A 21,122-nucleotide genomic window follows, 5' to 3' on the forward strand; every position below is an offset into this window, starting at 1 on the left:
TTATCTAACCCCCTAAAAGGGAAGTATAATCCAAAAATATTCGAATGTTTTCTGTTCACGTAACAGTTCATTAATACTTCATGCAGCCTCTGGCTCTTGCCCAAACTCTTCCTATTTGGGAGCTGCAAACCTCAGCAGAGAAAAAGTACAATGGCTTCCAGGACACGAGAGAAATCATGCATATTCATGGCAATACTACTACTACTACTAATAATAATAAAGATAATAATAACTGTGACATTCTACGTACCAAGTACCATTCTAAACGCTTGGGAACATACCAGAAAATCAGGTCGAATACAGTCCCTGTCCCTCCCAGGAGAACCAGGAGAGGAAAGTGTCAGTGAAGCTGAGATAGGATAATGTTTCCAAGAGAAGGGGGTAGTTGACAGTAGGAGGGAGATCAGGGATTGAACTCATATTTTTAAGAGTAAAGTGAGGCACAGAGACGTACATTGGCTTCCCCAAGGTCAGCCAGCATGCAAGCCAGGATTATAACCCAGGGCCTCCAGCTCCCAGGCCCATGCTCTTGCTTCTAGGCTACATTGCTTCTCTTAATTACCCTCCCTGACTGTCTCTATTTGTGGACACCAAATGTCATTTGGGAGCACAACAAGTTGGTCTGAGATCAGTGCCATGGATTTTGTTCCCGTCCTCCCTTGCTTAAGCATCTTCAAAGCATCTTTAGCTTTAAATGGCTCCTCTTTGAAGTCATTTCTGAAAGCTGAGTCCTGCTCAACTTTTAACCAACTTAACTTCCAGCTTCGTAAAAACATTTGCTAAATGCCCAGTAATAGATGTATTCCTTCATTCACTACTTTTTCATGCTCCACAGCTACCAAAAGCTCATTTCAGAAGAACCCAGCATAATTAAATACTAGTCAAAATGTAAACTCTCTTCAGTGAAAACATAGAAAATTTTTGGCCTCCAAAAAATCATAGACGCTTTAAAAAATAGTTTGTCATAACAAAGGCAAGGGGTTTTTCAAATGCGTTGCAAGACATGAAAGTTGCCCTAAATAAATAACTAAATAATAATTTGGCACATACATGCAGATGGTGGTTAAATGATTAAGAAGATTTAGAGTATTGATTGGTCAGGAAACAGTACCCTGGAGGGATCATTTAAAGAGTTATTTGCCTTAAGAACTAATATGGTCTAGTGGTGAGAACAAGGGCCTGGGAGCTAGGACACCAGGGTTCTAATCCCACCTCTACCCCTTGCCTGTTTGAGACCCCAGGCAAGTAACCTAACTTCTCCTTGTCTCAGTTTCCTCATGCATAAAATACGGGATTAAATACTTATTCCACCCCAACTCTTAGTAGAGGCCTTGGCCTATAGTAAGTACTGAACAAATGCCACAATTATCACTGTCCTACTAAAAATCAGAGAACACCAGCACTATGTGAATTCCTCAAACTCTATAGTAAAACTTTATAAAAGAAATGAAATTCTCTTAGGAGTGCCAGAAAATGTTTCAGTTTGGGAATTGAAATGAGAGAACAATCTGTTCCCTATCTATGTACTTTCTGGAAAAAACTAATGCAATCATTTTTTTACATCAGAAAAATGTGGTTATTTTAGGGTGAAACTCTTCATCCATCAGAGAGTCAGATGACTGGGAATTTCCATCTTTCTGGCTGCTAAGCTTAATTTTGGCAATTGCTGCTTCATCTCCCACTGAAGTTGGAGTTAAACTTTCCTTGATGCATTTAAAGCTTTACTGAGAATCAAGCCATCAGTGGGATTGAGCACTTACTCTGTGAAGAACACTGTACAAAGCACTTGGGAGCATAGACTAGAGTAAGTAGACATGATCTCTGCCATCTAGGAGCTTAGAAGCTAATTAGTTTAGAACAAAATGATTGTCTCCTCTAAAGGAGCTAAGACAAAACACAACTGGAGGAACTGTATTATTGGGCTCAGATTGAATCAAACAGTAACCACCCTGGCTCCTTGATTAATTGCTCTAGAATGAGGATTGTGTATTTTGAAGTTTGCAAGATTTTCTAGAGAAGAAAAGATGGCTGGAAATGACCCCTCAAACCAGGAAAAACATTACTTCATTAAAACATTCAAGGAATTCCAGAGGGGTGGAAGCATCCCTAAAGAACGGAGGGATTTTTTTAAATCTGACCTCTCCGATTTAAACATTCCCAGTTTTGAAATCTACCTCTATTTCCCCCAGGAAATTATTGTATTTTCAGGTGCGCAGGATACAATACATTCTCAGTGTGACATGCACTCACGAATTCAATCTCATCGTCAACACTGTTGTCTTTGAATGGGATAGCTCTAACTGAAATTGAATATATTCAACGAGATAGCTCTATTCAACTGAAAGTGAAGACACTATGCTAATTAAGAGATACAAGAATGAAGGGTGAATGCTATGCCTAGATTTCTTTTAAGTGACTTCTATGGAGTAGTCAAAGGCAGTGCAATTCTAATAGAAAATGTTACCCAATAACTTATTTCATACACTGTCTTCGTTCACTCTTTCAGGTAAAGTGTCTCTCCATAGGTAAGAAGCTTCAAAAATATATGGAGTGTTGCAACTGAATGCAAATCTTTTGGAGTTATTAAAAGTCACATTATTTTTTTTCAAAATTGAAGCTCCAGTGCTTAGCATCATCACTACTTTGACAAGTAAAATCAGTCTGTATACTTACCAAACATTAGTTCTGACCAAAATGGGAGTCCGAGATTTTTAAAGTACATTATACATATGCTAGCCATGCTTGGAATGAAGTATGGATCTTAGGCTTAAAGGGGCACACTAGCTCTACAGCTAGGGAACCACTCACCACAGTCCAATTAAAATTCTTTACTTAATTGATCAGCAGAGTAAATCTCCAAACTTAGAGAGGAATCCTTCTTTCCCCTTCATTGAGGTGAGTGCATAAGATCAAAGATTATGCACTAATAACTGTTGAACATGTTAGAGAATTTGCTTGCCTTCTTCCTGTGGTTGTAGTAGTAAGCAGTTATTCTAATTTTTAGCTTTATTTAAGTTTTTATATTCTTTTTTTGGATCAAAAGTTAGTGAAATTTTAATCATGTCACTCAAATTTCTTTCTGAGAAACCTTCTGGCATATGGATGAGATTAAAGCACAGCTGGCTATTTAATGGAGCATACAGTTCATTCATTCATTCAATCATACTTATTGAGCACTTACTGTGTGCAGAGCACTGTACTAATCGCTTAGGGAAGTACAATAAAACAACCAACAGTCACATTCCTTGCCCACACATTTACAGGATTATTCATTCAAAGTTTATTGCATAAAATATTAATTTTGATATTCATAATATTGGTAATCTGAGCCATGTGCCAGTATTTTTCCTCAGTTTCTCCATTTGAGTCTTAAAAAACACTGAGTTACATTGTTTCAGAATTTTGGTTAGATTTGGGAGGAGACAGAGCAATTTCTAGCAGATCTTTGTAAATTTACTTCTAAATATATTCCTTTGTTAATATGAATCCATGGATAGTCGCTTCAGAGGGAGTACATATCCATAATTTATACCAATGGCTGTCTTCCCCTCTAAATTGTATGCTACTCTAGGCTAGGGAATGTGTCTGCCAATTCCATTATGTTGTACTTTCTCAAGCACTTAGTACAGTGCTCGACACACAATAAGCACTCAATTAAATCGAAAAATAATTGATTGATTCTATGATTTCACTGAGCATTTATACACACTGGAAAAATAATGCTGCTTCAGGATTCATGTGTTACTTAATTTGGATATATTCTCCAACCCATTATCTGCTTCATCTTTCCAATTCCTTTGAACAGATTTTATGAACTCAGAAAATGAATGTATAATTTTTACCCTTAACCAATTAAATTTAGGGACATTTTCATTATGGAACTGTGCTAATTTTAATAGGAACGCTTACACATGCACATACACTATGTGAGTATGGCTGATGAAATTAATGAGGGACTGTTAATTCCTCTCAAATCATGCCCATGGGATGCCTGAATTTTTTACCCTTAAAAGATGTTGTGAAATCATTGAATCTTTAATTATGCACATTGGGAGTTAAGTGTAAAATGTGTTTGCCTGAACTTTGAGGAATTTGGACTTTTCAAAGCCTTGCCTTCAAAGTCTACTCTCCTAAAAGGAAAACATCATCTAAATTGTTACCTGAATTTAAGACAGGTAGATAACTGTTGGAATACTTTATTGTATTCATGTTAGACATAACCTATAAATTATAAAACTAAGTCCTTGATAGGATTTTTTCTGATGCTATTTTAGTATCTGTGTTTGAATGCTTGGTGACTGGGTGAAATGAAAATTGCTCAGTTTGTTAGGCATTGTAGATTTCTGAATATTAGATTTAATATTAGCTTTTCATTCACTACTGAACTTTCCTTTCATTGATTAAGGATGGACTTCAACTTTCCTATAGATTGTAAGCTCCTTGTGGGCAGGGATTGTATCTACCAATTTTATTGATTTGCACTTTCCTAAGTGCCTAGTACAGCTCTCTGCACAGAGTATTTGATCAATAAAAACCACTGATTTAGTTTGGAATTTTAACTTTTACAGGCAAAACAGATATGGAAATCACTAATAATAGTTGGATTACAATGGCTGCAGGAGTGGGCTCTAAAGGTAGACATTTATTAATAATAATGATAATAATAATAATAATAACGGTATTTGTTAAGTGCTTTCTATGTGCCAGGCACTGTACTAAGCACTGGGGTGGACACAAGCAAATTGGATTGGACACAGTCCCTGTCCCACATAGGGCTCATAGTCTTATTCCCCATTCCACAGATGAGTTAACTGAGGCACAGAGAAGTGAAGTGACTTGCCTAAGGTCACACAGAAGACAAGTTGCAGAGCTGGGATTAGAACCCATGACCATCTTACTCCCAGGCCCATCCTCTAACCACTGCGTCATGCTGCTTCCCCTAATTAGCATCAAATTTGGCATCACAAGGGTTTCAATGTGCTCTTCTAATAAACAGTGTTGGTTCCCAAGGCATGAGAAATTATACCTCTCACTGATCAAAAATGAAGCCCTGTAATCCATGTTTATTGTTCACCTGAACAAAACTCCTTTCTAGGCCAGTGAAAGTAATTCCTATCTGATTCTGTTTTAGGGTCTGTCCCGAGGTGACCCTGGGGTACTGGCCATCTCAAGGTCAAAATCTATCTCGTGACCACTTGAGCCAGCAGGCAGAACTCAGAAAGGAGGGTGGGATACCACCCCCACGACCAAATCTGCTAGATTGACAGCCCAAGATGGGAATACAGAAACTGTCCCTTGTCCCCATGCCAATCAAATTAGGTATGGAGGAGGGGGGAGGGCAGAGATTGGATAGACTGAGGCCGGAAGCTGGAATGGCCTAGGGGCACAGGCAATAAATACCTGTCACCTCTGACCTTTGGGATCAGAACACCAGGATACACAGCAGCAGGAGCAGCCGCTGCAGCAGCAGCAGCAGCAGCCCACGTGTCTCTCTCTGCCCAGAAGGCCAGATGTCCGCTCTACAACCAGAACCAACACACTGAGGAAAGGGCCGCGGGACGGGTGAGTGTGCCGTGGGTGTGACCCAGGTACCCCGCTGCTGATGGGAATCATGAGTGGATTCCTCCCATGTAGGGAGAGCACACTGTGAGAGCTAGCCGCCCACCACGTGTGCGGGTAATGTAATGAATTCTTCCCATGTGGGAAAGTAAGTGGATTCTTCCCGAGTGGGAAGTGCACATGGGTGAGAGCTAGCCACCTCACCCACACGCGATTAACATATGATTGTGTTCCTCCCTTGTAGAGAAGCTCTAATATTGCTAATTGATTATATTCTTCCCAAAAGGGAAGTTCAATCCATTGCGCCTAAACAATTATATAAATTCAATTCGCCTCGTGGAATAAATTTTATATAAAACTCAGGCTTTCCATCCCCGGCCTCTCTCTCTCTCTCTCTCTCTCTCTCTCTCGCCTCATATATCACTGAACGAACCCAACCCCGGACAATGGGTGACAGGGTCTCATAAATCCCTTTCATTAGATTGAATTCTGGGAGCTGAAGATGTTAGTACATCTAAACATGGAATGTCACAGTCATGATTACATTGGGTAGTCATAATCCCTAATGACAGCGTTAATCTGTGGTGCCAACCAAAACTGAACAGACTTGAACGTGGAGCTCATTTTGGGCAATGTGTCTGTTATACTGTAATATTTCCCCACCCCACCCTCCAAGCATTTAGTATAGTGTTCTGCACACAGTAAATGTTAATTAACATGATTGTTTGGTGCTTTCCCCCCTATAACTTCAGGTTTGATCTTAAAAAGGAAACTAGTCAATTCCAGATCATCCATGCTTATAGTGGCAAGCAGCTGCACAGATAATTCAGAATAACTGACAACACTAAACTGAGGGGCAGGAATACTGCAGTAAAGTTTGGGGAGTTACCACCTCAGAGTTATGAGGTTGCAACGTGGAGTTAATGTTAACATGAATGCACATGTTGCCATTGATGATAACTTGAAAACCTGCTACACCCAATCCATCCTGAATAATTTAGCATTAACTAGACATTTAGTCCCCTAGGAAGATGATTTGATTATGAAGTGTTTTTCTGATTTATTTTCATGGTATCTGTTATTCATTACCAGGCACCATCCTAAATACTAGGGAAAATATAAGATAGGTTGGGTACAGTCCAAGCTTGATTGCCTAACAGTGTCACTCATTATCCAATCAATCTGCTACATGGTCACAAGCAAACTCCGTTTTCAATCTCCTGAACAATTAGCTTGTGTCTTCTTTCTTACATTCATGATCTCTCTGAACTTTTGGTCTCTCGTCTCTCTTAGATATCCCCCCACCCCCCCTCCCCCGCCTTTAGGCCTACATGTTTATATTTTGATAACTGACAAATGTCAGTGTAAGGTTCCATGATGGACAAGTTGCTTTTGGTTGTTTCACTTTTTTATGATTAGTTTTGATTAGAGTGGATGGTAAATATCAATTACAATCTTTTCAAGCTGTAACAACAGGCTTCTGAGCTACCTTGGAACACATGGATTTGCTTAGTAAATCGTTACGAACTCCCCCACCAAGAAACCTCAAATCAATATGGATCATCTAATATCTCCCAGGATAGAGACCTACCCAAGATGCTGAGATATCTCCGCTGAGAAGCTGGCAAATGACAAACTGGCACGGACCATTGAACATCTCCCAGGACAGAGATCTGTGTGAGGACACAGATCTCTCTGAAGAAGGGCCAGTAACCAAAGGGTACCATTGACCAGTGCCTGGGGCAGGGCCCTGCCTGAGGATGCTGAAATTTCTCTGCTGAGTAGCCACAAACTAGTGTGGACCATCAAACATTGCCCGGGATAGGGACCTGCTTGAGAACACTGAGATTTCTCTTCCGAGAGGCCACAGAAGCAACAAACATCTCTTGGGATAGAGACCCACCCAAGGATCCTGAGATCTCTACTTGGAGAGGCCTCAGCCTTGCATCAGTCAATCAATCAATCAATCATATTCATTAAGCGCTTACTGTACTAAGCGCTTGGGAAGTACAAGTTTACAACACATAGAGACAATCCCTACCGAACAGTGGGCTCACAGTCTAGAAGGGGGAGACAGAGAACAAAACAAAACATATTAACAAAATAAAATAAATAGAATAGATATGTACAAGTAAAATAAATAAATAAATAAATAGAGTAATAAATACGTACAAACATATATACATATATACAGGTGCTGTGGGGAAGGGAAGGAGGTAAGGCGGGGGGATGGAGAGGGGGATGAGGGGGAGAGGAAGGAGGGGGCTCAATCTGGGAAGGCCTCCTGGAGGAGGTGAGCTCTCAGTATGGCCTTGAAGGGAGGAAGAGAGCTAGCTTGGCGGATGTGGAGAGGGAGGGCATTCCAGGCCAGGAGGATGACGTGGGCCGGGGGTCGATGGCGGAACAGGCGAGAACAAGGCACGTTGAGGAGATTAGCATCAGAGGAGTGGAGGGTGTGGGTTGGGCTGTAGAAGGAGAGAAGGGAGGTGAGGTAGGAGGAGGCGAGGTGATGTAGAGCCTTGAAGCCGAAGGTGAGGAGCTTCTGCCTGTTGCATAGGTTGATTGGTAGCCACTGGAGATTTTTGAGGAGGGGAGTAACATGCCCAGAGCATTTCTGGACAAAGACAATCTGGGCAGCGGCATGAAGTATGGACTGAAGTGGGGAGAGACAGAAGGATGGGAGATCGGAGAGGAGACTGATACAGTAGTCCAGCCGGGATAGGATGAGAGCTTGAACGAGCAAGCATACCACCTACCATCACCCAGGACCAAGACCTGCCGAAGGAAATTGAAATCTGTCCCCAAGAGGCCACAAACCATCATGGGCAATCTAAAATCGCCCAGGAAGAGATCTGCCCCACCTCCAACCTTCTGAACCATTATGATCCTTTTCTCACACTCCTTCACCTTTTCTCCACCCCTACATTGGTCCTCGGGGAATTCAATATCCACATAGGTGCTTCTGACAACCTTTCTAACGTTCGCTTTCTATCATTCCTAAACTCCACTGACCTCCTGCTCCACCCCAGCTCAGCCACTCACCAACTTGGACACACACTTGATCTCATCAACTCTAGTCATTGTACAAGTTCTACCCTTACCAAAGGTGAAATCTCTCTAACTATAGCATCTTCACCTGGCTTCTGTCCCACACACCTTATACCAACAGATCTGTCCTGAAAGAAACCTCCATTGTTTTGACTTTGAACAATTTTCTCAAGTTATCATGCCCCATACCCAAACTACCAATTTGATGACTTAATTGACACTCTCAAAACCATCCTCTCTAATGAACTCAACTCATTCACTCCCCTACCTTTCATCAATCTCATACCTCTAGCCCACAGCCCTGAACCAGCCAGTCTACTTCCATCACTCCTGTGTATGAGCCACAGAGTACAGAGTCACAGAGCACTGCTGGAGGAAATCTAGATATCAGGTTGACCTTGCCCACGTCAAGTTCATCCTTGTGTGCTTTAATTCTGCCCGGCAAAATAAATTATCCTTCGTTACTGACACCCATGCCTATTGCCCTCACCATTTATTCCAGACGTTTAACTCCCTTCTTCTCCCTTACCCCTAATGACCTGGCTACCTTCCTTAACTGAGAAAACTGTGATCTCCCTTAATCTTCCCCTTGTTTTAACTACCTGGAGCTCCTTCCAGAAAGGGAATGGCTTTACTGACTCTCCTGTGTTGGATTTTCCCAAGTGCATAATGCAGTGCTCTGCATACAGCAAACGTTCAACAAACCCCATCAACGATGAAGATGATGTGGGCGTATCCGATCTTTTCGAAAACATTGTCTCCCGAGGGCTGGGAGACTCCACCGTGCCCAGGGACGTGACGTTTCAGAGGGATTGCTTCCGGTCGAAATGAGGGGGGTGTTCCCTGTGACAAGCCAGCCATCCTGTCCATCCGAGCACTTGATATTTGCCCCACATCTTTAGCACTTACATATCTGTAATTTTCATTTATTTGTATGGATGACTGACTATTTCCCCCCCTTCTAGACTGTAAGCTTGTTGTGGGCAGGGGATGTCACTATTTATTGTTGTATTGTACTTTCCTAAGCACTTAGTACAGTGCTTTGCAACCAGTAGTGCCCAATAAATACGATTGAACTTACCAACTATCCTGCCTCTCCTCAGTCCCTCCCGCTTCCTGCCCCATCTTCAGTCTTTCTCAGCAGTATCTCAGGAGGGGAGATCTCCTGCTTTGTCTCAAAATCTACTACCTCCACTTGCACATCTGATGCCATCCCTTTGCACCTTATCAAAGCACTTGCCTCCTCCTTTCTTCCCTCCCTGATTGCCACTTCAACTGTTAACTCTCCAATGGCTTCTTTCCACTGCTTTCAAACATGCTTCTTCATGTCTCCCCTATCCTAAAAAAACCCTCCCTTAACCCAACTGTTCTCTGCAGTTATCTCCTATTCTCTCCTCTACCATTTCTCATCCTAATCCTCCTCTGCCCTCAGCTACATTCGACAGTGTCGATCTTCCCCATCTTCCCCTCCTAGGCTTCACTGAAACTATCCTCCCCTGATTCTCCCTCTATCTCTCAGGTGGCTAGTTCTCAGTCTCTTTTGAGGACTCCTTCTCTGCCTCTCTCCCCCTAATTGCAGCTACCCCTCACTATGTCTTCTTCTATTCTCCATCTACACCCACTCCCTTGGAGAACTCATTCACTCCACAGGCTTCAATTGCCATCCCTATGTGGATATTCCCAAATCTATATCCCTAGCCCTGATCTCTCTCCCTCTCTGCAATTTTGCATTTCCCCCTGTACTCAAGACATCTTTACTCAGTTGTCTTGCTGTTGAACTTTACATGTCCAAAAAAGAACTCCTCATATTCTCAACCAAACCTTCTCCTCCCAGTGACTTTCACATCACTGTAGACAACACTATCATCCTTCCTGTCTCACAAGCCTGGAACCTTTACTATTCTCATTCGACCCACATATTCAATCTTTCACTAAATCCTGTCAGTTCTCCCTTCACAGCATCACTGAAACCCTCCCTTTCTTCTCCATCCAAACTGCTAAAACATTCATCCAAGCACTTATCCTATCCTGTCTTGACTACTATGTCAGCTTCCTTGCTGACCTCCTTAATTCCTGTCTCTCCCCACTTCACTCTGCTCCCTGGATTATTTTTCTATAAAAACATTCAGTCCATGTTTCCCCACTCCTCAAGGACCTCCAGTGGTTTTCCATCTACCTCTGCATCAAACAAAAAGCCCCACCATTGACTTCAAAGCACTCATTCAACTTGCTCCCTCCTACCTCTCCTCACCATTCTCCTTCTATAATACAGCTTGTACACCTGGTTCCTCTAATCCTAACCTAGTCATCGTGCCTTGATCTCATCTATTTAGCTACCAACCTCTCACCCACATCCTGTCAGAACACCCTTCCTCCTCATATCCAAGAGATGACTACTCTCCCCACTTTTAAAGCCTTACTAAAGGCATATCTCCTCCAAGAGGCCGCCTCTGACTAAGCCCTCATTTCCTCCTCTTGCACAACTTCTATGGCATCCTGTTTGCTCCCTTTATTCACCTCCCAGCCTCAGCTTCACAGCACTCAGGTACATATTGGTAATATAGTTACATTAGTGTCTTTCCCCCCATCTAGACTGTAAGCTCACTGTGGGCAGGGAATGTGCCCAGTATGTTGATATGCTATAATCTCCAAAGTTTAGTACAGTGGTCTGCACACATTAAGCGCTTAATAAATACGAGTAAACTGAATGAATTTCTCACAAAGTGTGATCACTTCGCCATTTTTTAATTCATCGCTAAGTCAAAATGGATTCTTCCCGAGTGTTTCATCTAGTCTCCTAATAAAATGTTTTTGTGCAATACACAAGAAGATGGATAGAGAGGGAAGCAAATCTAAAAGAATGGGAGAAGAGTCATTTGCCTTTTACCCTCTACGTAGAAGCATATTGAACATGAAATTTGGGATGTTCTCTAAATGGTTCTAGCAGAAAAGAAATCTCATTATTGAGGTGAAAAGTATTTTTTCAATAGTACCAGCAATATTCAGCTTGAGATTATGAGACAGAAAAAAGGCTAGGCCTGGCTAGGTTACTCCCAATCTGTTGTATCTGTTGTAGACATCTTATCGCAGCACTGCAGAGACATGGGAAAATTGCCAAGTTTGGAACAACTTTAAAAAGATGACAGACAAACTCTTGCCAGGTTTCACCTGTCAGTCAAATAATTAGTGCTTCATATGGCCTCTGGCTCTTGCCCCAAGCTCCTCCTATTTTGAGGTAGCAAACTTCAGCAGGTAAGAAGCAAAGTGGCTACCATTAAATGAGAGAATTCATGCAGATTCATGGGAATACTATTCATTCATTCAATGGTATTTATTGAGTGCTTACTGTGTGCAGAGCACTTGGGAAGTATAAGTTGGCAACGTATAGAGACGGTCCCTACCCAACAACGGGCTTACAGTCTAGAAGGGAGACAGACAACAAAACAAAACATGTGGACAGTTGTCAATAGCATCACCATGTACCCCTCCCTCCCTTTCTTAAGCATCTTTAAGTTCCCACCTCCTCTATGTAGTCAGCATGGTCTAGTGGTGAAAGCAAAGGCCTAGGAGCTAGCATACCAGGGTTCCAAGCTCAATTCCACAACTTGCCTGTTTGTGACCCCAGGCAAGTCACCTAACCTCTCTGTGACTCAGTTTTCTCATCTATAAAACAGGGGATTAAACACCTGTTCTACCCCAACTCTTAGTAAAATTGCTGGCCTACAGTAAGCACTGAAAAAATACCATAATTACTATTGTCGAGTTACAAGCAGACCACTGGCCCTATGTGAATCCAGCAAACTCTGTATAGTAAAACTTTATAAAATAAATGAAACTCTCTTATGGGTGTCAGAAAACGTTTCAGTTTGTGAACTGAAATTAGAGAACATTCTGTTCCCATTCTATGTGCTTTCTGGTAAAACTAATACAATCATTTCTTACATCAGAGAAATGTGGTTATCCTAGGGTGAAACTCTTCATCCATCAAAGATTCAGGTGATAGTACCTTTCCATCATTCTGGCTGCTCAGTATAATTTTGACAAACTCTGCTTCGTCTCCCATGACGACAGAGTTAATCTTTCCTTGAAGCACTTGGGAATCACTCAATCAGTAGTTTTTATTGAGCACTTGCTCTGTAAATAGCATGGTGCTAAGAACTTAGGAGGACACACTAGAGTAAGTAGACGTGATCTCTGCCATCTAGGAGCCTTCAAGATAATTAGTTTGAAGCAGAAATATTGCCTCCTGTAGATGACTCAGAAGTACATGAAACAAAAGTGAAGTAACTGTATCAGTGAGCCTAGATAAAATCGAATAGTAACCACTCTGGTTCTTGATTTATTGCACCTGAATGAGGGTTGTGAGTTTTGGCGTTTGAAAGATTTTCTAGAGAAAAGCAGAAGGCAGCAAATGGTCCTGACAAACTAGGAGAAACATTTATTCACTATAACGTTCAAGGAATGCCAGAGGGATGGAGACATCCCTAAGGAATGGAGGGAATGTTTCGATCTGACCTCTTGTATTTAAACATTAATGGCTTTTAAATACACCTCTATTTCCCCCAGGAAATTATTGTGTTTTCAGGTGCACAGGGTGCAGTTCATTCTCCGTATGACCTGCATCCATGAATTCAATCTCATTGTCAACACGGTTGTCTTCGAATGGGATAGCTCTATATATTCAACTGAAATAGATGATGCTATGCTAATTAAGAGCTACAAGAATGAAGTGTGAATGCTATGCCTAGAATTCTTTAAAATGACTTTTACAGGGTAATCATTTAAAAGCAATGTTATTCTAAATAGAAAAAGGTACACAATAAGCTTCTTAGTGGCAATCATAAGTTGCCTTGATTCAGTCTTTCATGGGAAGTTCCACTCCATAGGTAAGAAACTTCACAAATATACAGAGAGCTACAATCGAATGCAAATCTTTTAGGGTTGCTAAAGAAGGTCGTTTTTTTTTTCAAAATTGAAATTCTACTTTGACGAGTAATATCAGTCTGCAACCTTACCAAGCATCAGTACTGACCAAAATGGGAATCGAAGATTTTTAAAATATGTTATACAATTGCTAGCGGTGCTTGGAATGAAGTATGGATCTTATGCTTAAAAAGGCATGTTGTCTCTACAGCTAGGGACCCACTCACCACAGTCTGGGAGATTACCTAAACTTCTCAGCTTAATTGATTGGCAGAGTAAACCTAGAAATTTAGAGAGGACTCTTTCTTTCCCCTTCTTTGAGTTGAGTGGACAAAGTCAAAAAGTATGCACTACTGAGGGATCAACATTTAGAGACTTTTGTTTGCCTCCTTCCAGTGGTTGTGGTACCAATCATTTATTCTAATTTTTAGGTTTATTGTAGTTTTTATATTTTTTGATTAAATGTTAACGAAAATCAAATCATGTCACACGGATTTCTGTCTGAAAAAATTGCTTACAGATGGAAGATTAAAGCACAGCTAGATATGTAATGGAGCATGTAGTTAATTTACAGGAATATTCTTTTTAAGTTTGTCAACTATTTTAATATTCATGTTATTGTAGTCTGAACCATGTGTCAGAATATTTCCTCAATTGCTCCATTTGAGTCTTAAAAACACCAGGTTACTCTATTTTTTCATATTTTTGGTTAGATTTGGAGGGGGGAAGCAATTTTCTGGCAGATATTTGTAAATTTACTTTTAAATATATTCCTTTGTTAATATGGATCCATGGTAAGGCGCTGCAAGGGCTGAACCGGTAGAAACCGAAGGATCTAGCCACCTTGCTCATTTAATCTCCTTTAGATATGTTTCATATCAAATATCTGAATTAAATCCTGCAATTGAGACCTATTGCAGTTACCCAAGTGTGATTATATTTCCACTGTTCTCAAGAAAGTCAAATTCCAGAGAAGAACCTTTAAAATTGTATTTTTCAGAAAGCATTCTGGGAGTGTCTTTATATATAAACACTTCACGGTGATAAAAAATAAAACTACCTGCCATCCCTTTGCTCTTTGATTTTTTTCACTTTTAAGATGTTCCTGTGCATTTCCTAATAATGACATCCTGCCCCTAAGAATCTCCAAAATACTGAATATTACTTAACTTCTCCCATAACCAAGACAGAAAGATCAAAATTGAGATTCATGTTTTACAGCTGGTGGAGCCAAAGGAAATAGGCATGAGCTGATGATACTAGTGGTCACTATCATTACTATTACTATAACTATACATGCATGTGCCAAGCACTGCACCAAGCTGGGTTCTAGGATCAGACCCAGTACCTGTACTACAATCTAAGAGAGATGGAGAAGACATATTTTATTCCTATTTAATAAGGCCCAGAGAGGTTAACTCACATGACCAAGGTTACCCAAGCAGTCGAATCGCAGAGCTGGGCTAGAACCCTATAACTCTAGTTCCCTAACTCCCAGTAGACCATGCTGTCTCTGTGGACCATAGGATAACACTACAGGAATTTATCTAGGGCTGGGCCAGGCTAGGCTAGCTCATGCTTTCAGTCTTGGCAGGGCTATAGTTCTGCAGTGCTTGACCCAGTGCTTACTTAGTACAGTGCCTGACACAGAGTAAGCACTTAACAAATACCATAATAATAATCATTATTATCCCCTTGCTTCTAGATCCTGTAAGAGGCAGGCTGGACCTTTGGGCCCTGATCCCACCTGGCTCTTGAACTTATCTGACAGAATTTCATCTACAACTGTGTTCAGTTCAGTGCTTGGCACATAGTAAGCACATACCAAATATCACAATTATGATTATCTGGTCCCCAAGAGGGGTCTCCCCACCAGTTTCCCCAGCTGAGTCTCCAACATCCTCATGTCTAAAGACTGGCCAGAGGCCTGAATGTTGCCACTCTGTGTAATGATTGACACCAGCACAGAGGCCTCCATGAGTTGGTGAAACCACCGTGCAGATGTTAAGCCCCTCTACATGAGTGGCAACAACCAATCAATCATATTTATTAAGTGCTTACTGTGTGCAGAATCAATCATATTTACAGAGCACTTACTGTACTATATGCTTGAGAGAATACAATGCAACAGAGTTGATAGAAATGTTCCTGGCCCAAAAATATTCAGAAAAGGGGCTTAGGTTATCCCTGTTCAACTGAGGCATGGAGCTAGGGCAGCCACTGCTAGACATAGTGAATTCCAGATAAGGAGATGATGATTCTGGTACTTGTTAAGCATTTAGTATGTGTCAAGAATTCTTCTAAGCACTTGGTTAGATACAAGTTAATGAGGTTGGGCACAGTCCCTGTCATATATGGGTTAACAGTATAAGGTGCCAGGAGAATGGATATTTAATCCCCATGTTACAATTGAGGAAACTGAGCCAGAGAGAAATGAAGGACTTGCCCAAGATAACACAGAAAGCAATTGGCAAAACCGGCATTCCAATCCAGATCCTCCAACTCCCAGGATTTTGCACTTTCCATTAGACCATGCTGCTTCTCAAGAAGATGGATGTTGCCCTGGGCACATAGGATATTGTTGATGATGTCACATGAACCATATTACCAAACTGCAGATTTCCCATCAACCAAAAGAGTCATGCCGGAGGGACTCCTGACTGCTTCCCCATTGATTCAGACCTCTCACATTCACTTTCTAGGTATGTGAGGCTGGAGTCACCAAAGTCAGCAGCAAAGGCAATGGGTTCCTCTACTGTATAAAGCAGAGGACAGGCTAGTCAAAAACTGGAATTTCTGGTATACAACAAGACAACTGGCCACCTTTCTGGGAACAATTTTGGACTCTGTGATCCTGGGCAGCCTTCTGCAGGGCACCAGACTAGAGCAGGCCTAATCTGAACATGAGGTGATGTAATGAAAGGAATGTAAACAGGTGAGCCGAAGAAGCATTTCAAATACATAGAGACACAAAACCGGGAGAATATGTCTATCAACTCTGTTATATTGTACTCTACTAAGCACTTAGTACAGTGCTCTGCACCCAATAAAAATCTATCAATAGATACAACTGGTTGATCATTATTATCATCATTATTAGCAAAGCATCATGACCAGTGGAAAGACCACAGCCTTGGGAGTCAGAGGACCTAGATTCCAATCACAGTCTTCCAAATGCTTGCTGTGTGACCTTGGACAAGTCACTTAACTTCTCCATGCCTCAGTTTTCCTGTTTGCTCTCCTAAATACACTGTGAGTCCCATGTGGGATAGAGATTGTGTCCAACCTAATTCAGCCGTATCTAATCCAGCACATAAAATGGTGTTGGACACATAGTCAATGCTTAACAAATACCATGAAACAAAATGAAAACAGCTCACCTTAGGGATTATTGGTGGATAGTTGATAGACAGCAGGAAATGATTAACCAACTGGATGCTCTCCGTCCTTTCCTCTGATTGCTGACCTGCTTCTCTGGACTCTGGGAGTGGTCTGAGACCACCAAGGCTAGGAGTAATAAAGAAGACAACAACGGAGAGTTAAAAAAACTTGAGTTAACCCCATCAAGCAACTCAATGTATTCAAGTTGGGATTCCCGGGCAGGCTTAGTCAGTGAAGTGGCTACACTGGGGCAGGAATGCTAAAACACTGTGGCAGAGTACGTCCAAGTAACCTTAAATATTTTTAGACTAGCGACATTACAAAACCACCATTTCAGAACTGACAGCCAATTTCAAGATTAATTTGCTTTTGCTATCTTCATTAGGAGTTTACAAACCAAAACACATCCACCTCAGGTTCGCAGAGTTCTCCTGAGAGAGAAATCTGAAAGAACTACAGTTTTATGACTGAGAGCACAGACTGAAACAAGAACTGTATTACCATTCTATGATCCATAGCAAGTAGCAAAGTCAATTCCATCTCATGTAGGCAATCTAAAATAAAACTTTTTTTCATTCATTGCTCAAATGAGATGTTTTCTGGCCTGGTCTTGTTACCATTTTCCTAAACTCTTCAACACCGTACATTCCACCCGAATTCCTAGAATCTGGAGCAGGTTGCTTTGACAACAGAAATCCCATTTATCTAGTGACAGTGCCATTGTGGACATGGAAAATTTTTAAAGGAATTTTATCAGGGAAATTTGTATGTGCCCAGTAAAAGCAGCTTTATTTCAATTTCTTCAAATGTGTTCCATCAATACCTTTCCATCAACATAACTTCAAACTCCAGTGCCATTTTTCAATTTATTTCATTCTAGATCTAATTCTAATTTTCTTCTTTTTTTTCCACCTCTATAGCTGGGTCATTAGAATGTAAATTGTTCTGTCTTTTAAGTCAACTTACCAGGTAAAATAATATTTCCATGTTTTGTAGCAATAACAATCCAGGTACCATATCTGATTTTCGATGGACTGTTTTTTGGAATTTTATGCAATGCAACTCCTATTCAATCCCCACCACAGACGTTTGTCAAACAACCCTAGAGTAGGACTTCATCAGTTAAATTTTATTAACTAGCTCTTGTGTGAGGAGATACTGAAGATTTATAGCACCTCATGTTACCCACCAAGATAATCAGTAATGGCTTACAGCACTTATATACATAATCAAAAGTATTTACTGAATGCTTATGTATGCAGGGCACTGTGCAAAGTCCTTGGGGTAGTACAATATAACACACTTGAAAGATATGGCCCCTGTCCACAACAAGGTTACAATCTAGAGGGGGAGACAGACATTAAAATACATATTAAGGATATGCACTGTGGAGCTGAGGTGGGGCAGGAGTGGGGGTGGGAGTGCACATCCATGACATTTATTATCAATGGCTGTCTCCCCTTATAGAGTGTAAGATACTTTGGGGCAGGGAATGTGTCTGCCAACTCCATTATGTTGTACTCTACAAAGCACTTAGTACAGTGTTCTACACTCAGTAAGCACTCAATAAACCTAATTGATTGATTGATTCTATGTCTTCTTAAATACACATGAAAAATGACTCTGCTTCAGGACTCTTGCCATTACATTTTCTACTTAATTGGACATATTCTCCAACACATTTGGTATTTTCTGCTTCATCTTTCCAATTCCTTTAAACAGAGTTAATGAACTCAGAAAATGTATGTGGAACTTTTATCCTTAACCAGGCTCATTGGGGTCATTTTCATTATGGAATTATACTGACTAATTTGAATCAGTATGCTTATGTATAAACATGTAGTATGTATCACTGATAAAATTTATATGACTAATAATTCATCCCAAATTGAGTGCATGAAAGGATTGTTTCTGGCTGCACTAGTGCATTTACTAGAGTGTGAACTTTTACACCCTCTGTTCCCTGGTCTTCTTGAAACCTCTCCTCTTAGAGTCACTACATTTCTAATGTCTGCACACTCATCAGATCTGTCCTCCTGCTGCCTCCCAATGTCCATCATTAATCCCCACTACGAGGTTTTGCTTCACTGCATCTTTGAAATGTTTCATTCTTTTTTACCTCTGTTTAGAGTTTCTTCTCTCTTGCCTTCTCACGTCCCACTAGCTAAAGGCATAAAGCATTTATTATTGCTTCAATGCTGGAAATTTAAAGAACCTAAAGAAATGGACTGCTCGGTTATGTTAAATTCTATCTTGTCCTCCACACTCAAAAGTAGGCTAATAGCTTAATACTCACCCAGGCATCAACGGAGAAAAAAAGTCAATACTACAAAAACCTCTTCCTCTGGCATCATCCTTCACCCTAGTGCAATTACCCCATCTCCTTTTGGATGCATTTCATTGCAATTCCAATTATTTAAGTCAATGTACTTGAATCTGTGAACTTTGGTTATTTGATATTCACCCCATCACCCCCATAACGGTTATTCACCTATCTTTAAAGTTTGTATTATAAATAACTTATTTAAATAGATATCTATCTCTACCTATAGACTGTAAGCTCGTTATGAGCAGGGATCAGAACCACTAATTCTGTTGTATTGTAGAGAAGCGGCATGGCTCAGTGTAAAGAGCATGGGCTTTGAAGGTAGAGGTCATGTGTTCAAATCCCGGATCCACCAATTGTCAGCTGTGTGACTTTGGGCAAGTCATTTAACTTCTCTGTACCTCAGTTACCTCATCTTTAAAATGGGGAGTGTGAGCCCCCCGTGGGACAACCTGATCACCTTGTAACCTCCCCAGTGCTTAGAACACTACTTTGCACATATTAAATGCTTAATAAATGCCATTATTATAATTATAATTATAATTATTATTATTCCAAATGCTTAGTACAGGGCTCAGCATATAGCAACAACTCTTTAAATACCTTTGATTGATTGATTAGTTTTCTTCTTCTAATAAGGATCAGTTCACAAATCTTTACCCTGACTTGCATTCCTTGACATTGCTTGCTATTTCTGCAGATGAAACTTACAAGACAAAATCACAGCACCTTGACAGAGTTTGTTCTGATGGGATTCTACAACACTCCCAAACTGCAGAGTTTTTTTTTTTTTTGCAGCATCCTTAGTCATTTACATGATGATCCTGATGGGAAATAGCTTAATCATTTTAATAACCAAAGTCAATCGAGCTCTACAAACCCCTATGCATTTGTTCCTTAGGAATTTGTCATTATTAGAAGTGGGTTACACTTCCGTGACTCTCCCCAGAATTCTGGTGAACATTTGGACACAAAGTAGAATGATTCCTTTCACAGCCTGTGCAGCCCAGATGTATTTCTTTCTTATGTTTGGAGCCATGGAGTGCTTCCTCCTGGCTGTGATGGCCTATGATGGTTACATGGCCATCTGTAACCCCCTGCAGTATTCAATCTTCAGGGACGAGAAGGTATGTCTCCAGATGGCAGCTAGTTCCTGGATCGGTGGCATTCCAGTCCAGATAGGGCAGATGTAACAGCTATTGTCCCTGCCCTTCTGCGATTCCAACAGGCTGAACCATTTTTCCTGTGCTATCACACCAGTTCTCAAACTGGCCTGTGGGGACAGAGCTATGAATGAACTCTCAGTCTATGCTGTAGCCCTGCTCTTTGGGACAGCCCCATTTCTCTTGATACTCGTATCCTATGTCAAAATAATCTCCACCATCCTGAAGTTACCTTCAGCCACGGGGAAGCACAAAACCTTCTCCACCTGTTCTTCCCACCTCATAGTTGTCACCTCGTTCTTTGGATCTGCTATCATCACATAGCTACGGCCCAAATCAGGCCACTCAGGGGGTGTGGATAAATTTCTGTCTCTGTTCTACACCGTGTTTAACCCCATGATATAAAGCCTGAGAAAACAGGAGGTGACTATTGCCCTGAAAAAGTTTCTGTCACAAATATTCCAAAGTCACTTGAACTAGGAAGCTATTTTCCTACTGGGTCATCATGGATGGATTACAAGAAACTCTATTCCTGATGCCTTAGGAAGCCACTCTCTGGCTACCACAATCACCCCAAGACTATGTAGATATCTCTTCAATACTCACTTTCCTGTATCCAGGGTGACGTTTGGTTAAAATATGAAATCTTTGCCCTGTCCACAGACTCTTTTCATTTAAAAGGGGCCAGCTATCCAATATGTGGGAACCTGCTTTGACTTCTA

General features: G+C 41.0%; 1 pseudogene; it reads left to right on the forward strand.

The window, feature by feature from the left end:
• The first annotated feature begins 594 nt into the window (after positions 1-594).
• LOC119925395 lies at positions 595-20,880 on the forward strand (annotated as a pseudogene).
• Positions 20,881-21,122: the final 242 nt, after the last annotated feature.

Source organism: Tachyglossus aculeatus, chromosome 3 (genome assembly GCF_015852505.1).
Source record: "Tachyglossus aculeatus isolate mTacAcu1 chromosome 3, mTacAcu1.pri, whole genome shotgun sequence".
Taxonomy (NCBI): domain Eukaryota; kingdom Metazoa; phylum Chordata; class Mammalia; order Monotremata; family Tachyglossidae; genus Tachyglossus; species Tachyglossus aculeatus.